General features: G+C 48.6%; 1 protein-coding gene across 3 annotated transcripts in view; it reads left to right on the top strand.

Annotated features, from left to right (window-relative positions):
• The window catches only part of CCR6 (C-C motif chemokine receptor 6), a 31,938-nt gene that overhangs the window by 15,965 nt on the left and 8,562 nt on the right, over window positions 1-7,411 (top strand). The window contains exon 1 of one of the 3 annotated variants that reach the window (XM_032253105.1): window positions 4,867-6,425. The exons of the other annotated variants lie outside the window; for them this stretch is intronic. The gene's annotated coding sequence lies outside the window, so the exon portion shown is untranslated. Of the gene's footprint in view, window positions 1-4,866; window positions 6,426-7,411 lie in introns of those variants that run through there. 3 annotated transcript variants of the gene reach the window in all.

The following is a 7,411-nucleotide window of genomic DNA, read 5'->3' as shown; positions in this document are numbered from 1 at the left end:
CCCCCATCCCTCCTCTCACAGTCCCATCCCTCCTCACACAGTCCCCACCTCCCCCGTACAGTCCCCGCATCTCTGCGCACCACTGCTGCATGTTAGGTCACAAGAGTGTTGGAGGGCTCTGGATTGAGTGAAACGAACGTTGTTGTCCACGTCTTTTCACAGTTAATGAGATCAGCTTTCACCTGGGTTTGCTGCTCACCATAACTCTGTTCTCTTTTCTCAGTCTCGCTGTCACTCCTTAAACGTTTTCCACCTGTGTGGTCTCTGTTTCTTCCATGTGTTCTTCTTAAACCCTTAGTTAAGCTTTCACTGGGAAATTCATACAGACGTTTTGTCTCAAGGAGCAGTGAGAACAATGGTGCTTAAATGCACAGGTCAGTTTTCCATCCTCAGATTCTTCACTCTGCAGGTTTCCTGCAATCGCGTTTCTGTTTTTCCTTCTTTAATGATACTGTACTGATATTTTAGGACCTATCCTCTGGCCTCTTCTGAAATGTCTCTTTTCTATCTTTAATTTGTCCTGCTTCAAAAACATGAGCCCAACTTCCCAGCAGTTCCATCTGCATCTCTGAGTTTAATTGCAACCTCTCCAGCAAGATGACGCCTGCTCAGTCACTAAGCCCCTCCATAGTTCAGCAGAGGTAGCCACCGCCCCCATCTCTACCACCACAACAACAATCGGAATCACAAAGCTGTTACTCTGCACCTCCTGCTGTGTGAGGTATGGGCTTTATTTGTTTTGGATCTTCACATGAACCACTTACAAATCTAAAACCCTCACGTGTTGATTAGGAGACAGACATCTAGGAATTAACTTGAACGCGGCTTTAGATTCCTGACATGAATGCAAAGTCATGTCAACAATTTCCAAGAATTTTCAGTTAAACAAGACATCAATCTCTTCGAATTTCAGGTACTTCAAATGACATCCATTTTCTTCCCTCTGAGACCATTTCTGTAAGTTTCTTTAACTGTTCTTCCATGTAGAAATAAATTAGTAAATAAAAAGCAAGCTTTCAGTTCGGTTTCCCTATTTCAGTCCCGATGTAAAATTTGGCATCATCTTGATTCCTCTTCTGCTTGTTCCTTACTGATATTTTTCAAAATATCATTTTCTCTTCACGTGTACCCCAGAAAGGTATGAACTGTGGGATCAGATGACGTGTCTTTGAGACTGGGTCTCCAACGTGTCAGTGCGTGAACTTGAGGAAGTCGCGTTTTTCCTCTGAGTTTTTTTCTCACCTGTCAACTGGGGAGGACTATGACCATCCCAGGGCCTGGGGCCTGTAGTGAGGATTAATGAAACTGAATGGATGAAATGGTGAGGGTCCACACTCCGGATGCCTGTGGTCCGGGCTCCCTTCCCTTCCCTGTGCTGCCAGGAGGGTGCACCTGCCCTGTGCCCCCCTCTTCTCCCTACTGTAAATTTGCTCCCAGTCCCTCCACAGCCCACAGACATCTGTGTCTGCATTGCCTCCAGCATTCTGGTCCTACAGCCACCTTCCCTGGCTCCCTGCTGAGGGCTGCTCCCCCAGCCATCCTCACTGCTCTCCACCCCTGTGCCTTTCTGCCTCCCCAGCCAGGCTCATGCTGTTTGGCCTTGAATTGCCTTCCTCCCCTGCCTCCCTGGTCAGATCTTAGCCGGCTTCCTGGCTGAGCCCCGGCCCTTCACGAAGATGCCTGAGGTGCAGGAGCCTGCAGCTGGAGGGGCTCCTGAGCACTCCCTCCTGTGAACTGGCTGCATCCATCGCACGCAGGCTCTCTGCACTTCTCATGTTGCTTGTATTGTCATGTATTTAGGCCTCAACTTTCCAACTCTGAGTTCTTGAAAGGTGGGAAGTAAATGGCACACTTTTAACCATTTCTGTACCTTGCGGGCTGTACACAGTAACCATCGAAAAAATGATTTGTATCTGAAAAAATAATTTATAACTGGTGTTCTGGCTACATGGGAGAGTACTTTTCAGGCCAACTACTTTATGGTGTAGAATGACACAGAGTGACTCCCTAGGCCCAGATGTATAGCACATGCAGGGAGCATTGAAGGATGCACCATTTGACGTCTTTGTAAATTCCAAAATGCGAGGTGTCAACATAGCTTGTAATTTCCCCTATAAAATGCGTTTTTGTCCTTACCGGGGAATGGCCTTTTTTGTTTTTTACTTTTTTATGGAGGAAAAGATACAGATCCAAACCACATGGCACAGATCCAAGGACTGCTGGCTGGACGGTCTACGGTTTTGCAGCGCGTGCCAGCCTGCAGCTGCCTGCCCGCAATCCCTGTTGTAGATTTCTTCTTCCCTGCACTCCCAGCACCTGCGCTGCCTCCAGGCTTTCCTGGGGAGGGTTTTTAAAAATAAGCAAATGAGGCTTTTATTTTGGTTTGTTTTGTTTTTAAAATACACCTTCATTACTTCAGAAGTATTGAGCGCAGGATGAAAGTAGAAAGCTGCCCTGGTTTTCTACTGTTGCTTGGCCACCTCCTTGAGTCACGGTGCTTTAACAGTGATTTGTTTACAATCTCTCATGGCTGGGGGGGTCAACTGGGCTCAGCTGAGTGGTTCTCAGTTGGGGCCTCTGCTGCAGTTACCATCAGAGAGTGGCTGGGAGCCACGTCATCCAAAGGCTCAATTGGGCTGAGGGGCTCCCCGACTGGCCTGCTAGCAGGCGGTGCACTGTAGCTGCCTGGTATCTCAGCAAGAATTCTCAACCAGCCCACCACACTGACTTCCTCAAAGTTTATATTGGGTGTTACTTTAGGGGTTAACAAAGTATTTACTATCACTTCAACTTTGCTGATAATTTCAAAAGATGACACCCAGATGACCAATGTCACTGATGAGTGTCTACAGTGGTGACGGTGGGCAGGCAGCCACAGGTTCGCACATGCTGCATAAACAAATCACTTACTATCTTTTCAACTTTGCTGATAATTTCAAAAAAAGGACTGACTGCCAGATGACCAACGTCCACAAGGCAGTGTGCCGTGGCCTCCAGTGTGTGTGCCGTGGCCTCCTGCGTAGCTTGGGCTTCTCAACCCAGCATGAAGGCTGCATCCCTGCATGCATCACAGATGGTCCAGGCAGAGCTGAAGGGCTCCTTAGGACACAGCACCAGAAGTAGCAGATGGTGACTTTTGCCATATTTCATTGGTCAAGCAAATCACAAAGGCCAATTCAGATTCAAGAAGACGGAGTCAGATCTGACCTGCCAGTGTGCAGAGGCTGTTTGTGAATTAAAGGCAATCACAAGAAGAAGGGTCCAGGTCACCATGATCAGTGAGGCTCGTCTGGCAGGCCTTGCCTTGGCAGCACCAGCAAACCACCTGGCTGCAGAAAGGCTCAAGTTCCATCCACGGAAATAGTGCGAATTGTGGCACTGTGGACTCCCACAGTGGCTGACAAGTATTAGACACAGGGGTTGCTAAGTCAGTGAGGCCCAGGGAACAGGGAAGGCTGGGGCGGGGCTGATAGCACTGGCAGCCACAGTCATCGTGGACATTGTTCATCTGGGTGTCAGTCACCTTTTGACATATCAGCAAAGTTGAAAATGTAGTCAATGCTTTGTTAACTCCTAAGGAAACACTCAAGGTGAGCTGCAAGGAAGTCCATTTGACAAAAAGGCTGTTTCTGTACATAATTGCTGCTTGAGATTTTACAATGTGTCTACTCACACAGCCAACACACATTTCCTAAGTACGCCCGTTTCCTTTTAAACGCTTCTTCCCTTCCAGGGGAACCAGTTTGCACTCCCTGCTGCGTCTGTGTGGCTAGAGGATGCCCCTTCTTCCTAAGCGTCTAGGATCCCGCAGTTCTAGGCTATGCCTTTTCACACCAGTGGTGAGGCCCCGCACCTGGAAACGGTCACAGGACCCATTCTGAGCTGTACCTGTGTCCTCTGCAGGGTTACAGCCAGAGGCAGATGGCTTTCCTAGAAATGCCTTGATGTGAGTTTTAAAGCAACTCCTTATGACTATTATCTGAATTTACCAAACTCTCCCTGGCTTTTGCTCAGAATGAACTTTTGATGTTTACTGTCGAATTTTCCGACTGGAAAATTATTCTTGTGAAACATGTGACTGTAAACCACACTCCTCGCGCTTTGCGCACCTCACTGCGTCCATGCAAATGAACAGTGTGATTTCAAATTTGAGGAAGGTTGGATGAGAGTGAAACCTAAGAGGATCTTTAATGTGGGGCGTTTTTAGAGAGGGAAAAATGAAACGGGTCTCGGCTTTCTCAGGGTGACATATAATTTGGATTTGACTTGGAAATAGGGAAGACATATGGGGCAAAGCACATGAGAAGCATCGCAGAGGCCAGTGCCACTTGGGGCATCCGTCTCAGGTCTCAGGCTGGGAGCTGGTCAGCAGCAGGGTTCCAGTCTCCATCCACTGCCTTCCCCTCTGGGGCTCGGAGGGAGGCGTAGGGAGGAGGTCGTTCTTGGAGACCCCCAGATCCCTGCCTCTGTGAGTCTAACTGAAGGGGCCCCCACAGTGGCCGAGTCTCTTTGTTCTGTCAGGAAGGGGGTGTTTTTGTTCAACACGTGGACGCACGATGTGGTTTTGTTCAATACATTACATTTCTGCTTAATTAACGTTCATTTTTGTTCCCCAGTAAAATCCAGTCTGTTTTTCCCTTTTCTTTCCAGGCAGGCATTAAAGGGCTAATCATCTATAAAAGGGCCAGTGTTAGAGGCACCTAAGAAACCAGGAGGTGTGTGTGCCCCCATGGGGGATCTTTCTACCGGAAGCAGAAGCATCAGGGGCGAAGTGGAAGTGAGGTGAAGGGATGGAGCTGAGGTAGCAGGGGAGGGGTTGGTAGAGCAGAGGGGAGCACCTTGCTTTGCCCTCCTTCCAGTAATCAGCAGGTTTCGGGTTGGGATGAACTTTGGGGGAGCAGCACCCCATGACTCCGCTCAGCTGGAAAAGGGACAGGTGACCCAGGCTGAAAGAAGTGGTGAGCTCTGTTAGAGGAAAACAACCAGGACTTAGTGAGGAGAGGCTTTGCTGGGAAGGATTGCTGTCAGGCAGGAAAGGGAGGACCCCATGACCATAGGGCTGCAAATGCCTCAAACGGAAAAGGCCCTTCTTTTATCCAGTAAGGAGGAGCCACCGGGGCCAGCAAGCTCTTTGGAGGGGACCTGGGAGAAGCCTAGGAAAATGGCCAGTGGGGTTGAGCAGGACATAGGCCCTGCTGTGTCCAGCTGGCTCCCCGGGGAGATGACCAGGGGTGCGCTCCAGGTCCTCAGGGCTCACTCAGGATTGGGAACTCGGAGCTCAGGGCTCAGCAGGAAGCAGAGACCCGGACGACGTGTGGTCGGGACAGGGCAGGGCTGGGAAGTGGCAATGTGGCCTTCTGGGCAGTCAGGGTGGGGAGGACGCACTTTTCTCTGCGAGGCAGAGAAAGTGAGTCCATCCAGCTGGCTGTATGTTGGTCATGAGTCTGTTGTCTGTAAATTTTTTGTCATTTCCTGAGATGTGGTTCACAGCAACCCAGGTGTGAACAGCTTTATGATTCTAAGGTTCTTTTCTATTTTTTAACCACTTGCATCTAACAATAAATTTCTGAGTGACTTGTCATCAGCTGCTTTCCTTGATATGTCTAATGACTGGGCAGTGACCCCCATTATCACCCAGAGAGGATGCCTCTGTGCCACGTAAAGATTAGGTGCCCCGCCTTTGATCAAGGGACTCCTCTGAGGGTCTCAGAGTATCCAGTAATAACAGCTGATAAGCATGGAGAACCACCTTTCCTCCAGGCACTGTTCCTCGGCTTTGTGGACGGGCCTGGCTATTTCTCAGAACCCTCTGAGGTTATAACTATGAAGGTCTTTCTTCTGAAAGAGGAAACCGGGGCTTGCTGAGGCTCAGTGGTCCTTCTGTGGCTGTATAGCTTTCAGGGTGGAGCCAGAACTCACTGACTCTGCACAAAAGCGCTCCCAACCCTGCCCATTATCTCACATGGCCTCTTGCAAACGTCCCCAGATCTTCCCAGTCGGCTTGCAGGGGCTCTTGGCTCCCAGGGGAGAACCAGGTAAAGGAGTGTGGAAGTTTGTCTACAAACTCATTACTGCAAACTGAAAACATCGCAAAGGCTCTCTTGCTCTGGAGAGCTACACCGCCTCCCGCTTTCTCATCACTTTCCCATTGGTTGGACTTTGATTCCAGGGATCTCAGGGTTACTCAATACCCTACAGGATACACATGGTTAACCATTTGCATTTGGCCAAATAGGCGTTACTTTTCAATAGGAAGTGGCAATCCAGAACTTGCTTTTGGCCAGTTCTAGTAGCTCACAGCTTTTCTTTTTAAATAACCACTAGAAGTTGCCTCTTATTGACAGATGGTCATCACCTTGGTGACCTGGAGTTGTCACACTGGGGCCCGGAGCAGCTGAAGGGAGGGGATCAGAGCGCTGCCTGTGGTGAGCATGCCAATGCCCTGAAACTTACCTTTCAAATCTAACTTCTTTGACATCCTAGCCTGGTGGGAACGGGACTGTTTTTCTCATTAATCTTCCAAAGTGCTGGTGTGTGGACTGTGTTGATGCTTAACAGCGCAGACTTCCTTTCCTGAAAGCATTGACCATATGGTTTTAGGAAGCTCACTTTTCTTCTAAGTGTGTAGTAGAGATTTCATACTCATTCCCTGCACTGGAGCTTGAGTGATGGCCTGTGTGCTTGTTTCTCATACAGGAGATATCCTCAGGGCATCAGTCTGGAGAGGAATGTGATTCTCGATCAAATGTACGAAAAGATTTTGAAAAACAAAAAAATTAGGCTAAGAAATATTTTGGAGGCCGTAAGTCGTTTACGCAATGAAGGCTGTTGAGTGGGCATTGCAGGCAGCCTGAGACTGAGCAGGAAGGAGCTTTCGAGTGAGGGGGGTTATTTAAAAGAAATTGACAAGGTGGAAATTTTCACAAGACCCAGTGCAATGCTGCAAAGCTGCCATGAGGGCTGCCAATGCCACTGTGATTATGAAGCCAGTATCTTATGACCAGAAAAAAATACACAATGATATTGAAAGAAGCCAGACCAGGCGTGGTGGCTCACACCTGTAATCCTAGTTCTTTGAGAGGCCAAGATGGGCAGATCACCTGAGGTTAGGAGTTTGAAATCAGCCTGGTCAACATAGTGAAACTCTGTCTCTACTAAAAATACAAAAATTAGCCGGGCGTGGTGGTGTGCCTGTAATCCCAGCTATTCTGGAGGCGGAGGCAGGAGGATGCTTGAACTCAGGCTTGAACTTCAGTGAGCCGAGATCGCGCCCCTGGCTCCAGCTGGAGATCAACTCCAAAGTCCATGTAGCAACAGGACATGATTAAAAAAAGACAAAAATGCAAGGCCATAACTAAAGCTATTCTTGAAATGGTTAAAGATGTAATTACTGCAAATAAAATAGAAAACA

The sequence above is a fragment of the Sapajus apella genome, unplaced genomic scaffold (genome assembly GCF_009761245.1).
Source record: "Sapajus apella isolate SASKATOON/1434 unplaced genomic scaffold, GSC_monkey_1.0 scaffold82, whole genome shotgun sequence".
NCBI classification, from domain to species: domain Eukaryota; kingdom Metazoa; phylum Chordata; class Mammalia; order Primates; family Cebidae; genus Sapajus; species Sapajus apella.
The sequence above is the reverse complement of the archived record's forward strand: the minus strand, read 5'-3'. Positions and strand labels throughout refer to the sequence as shown.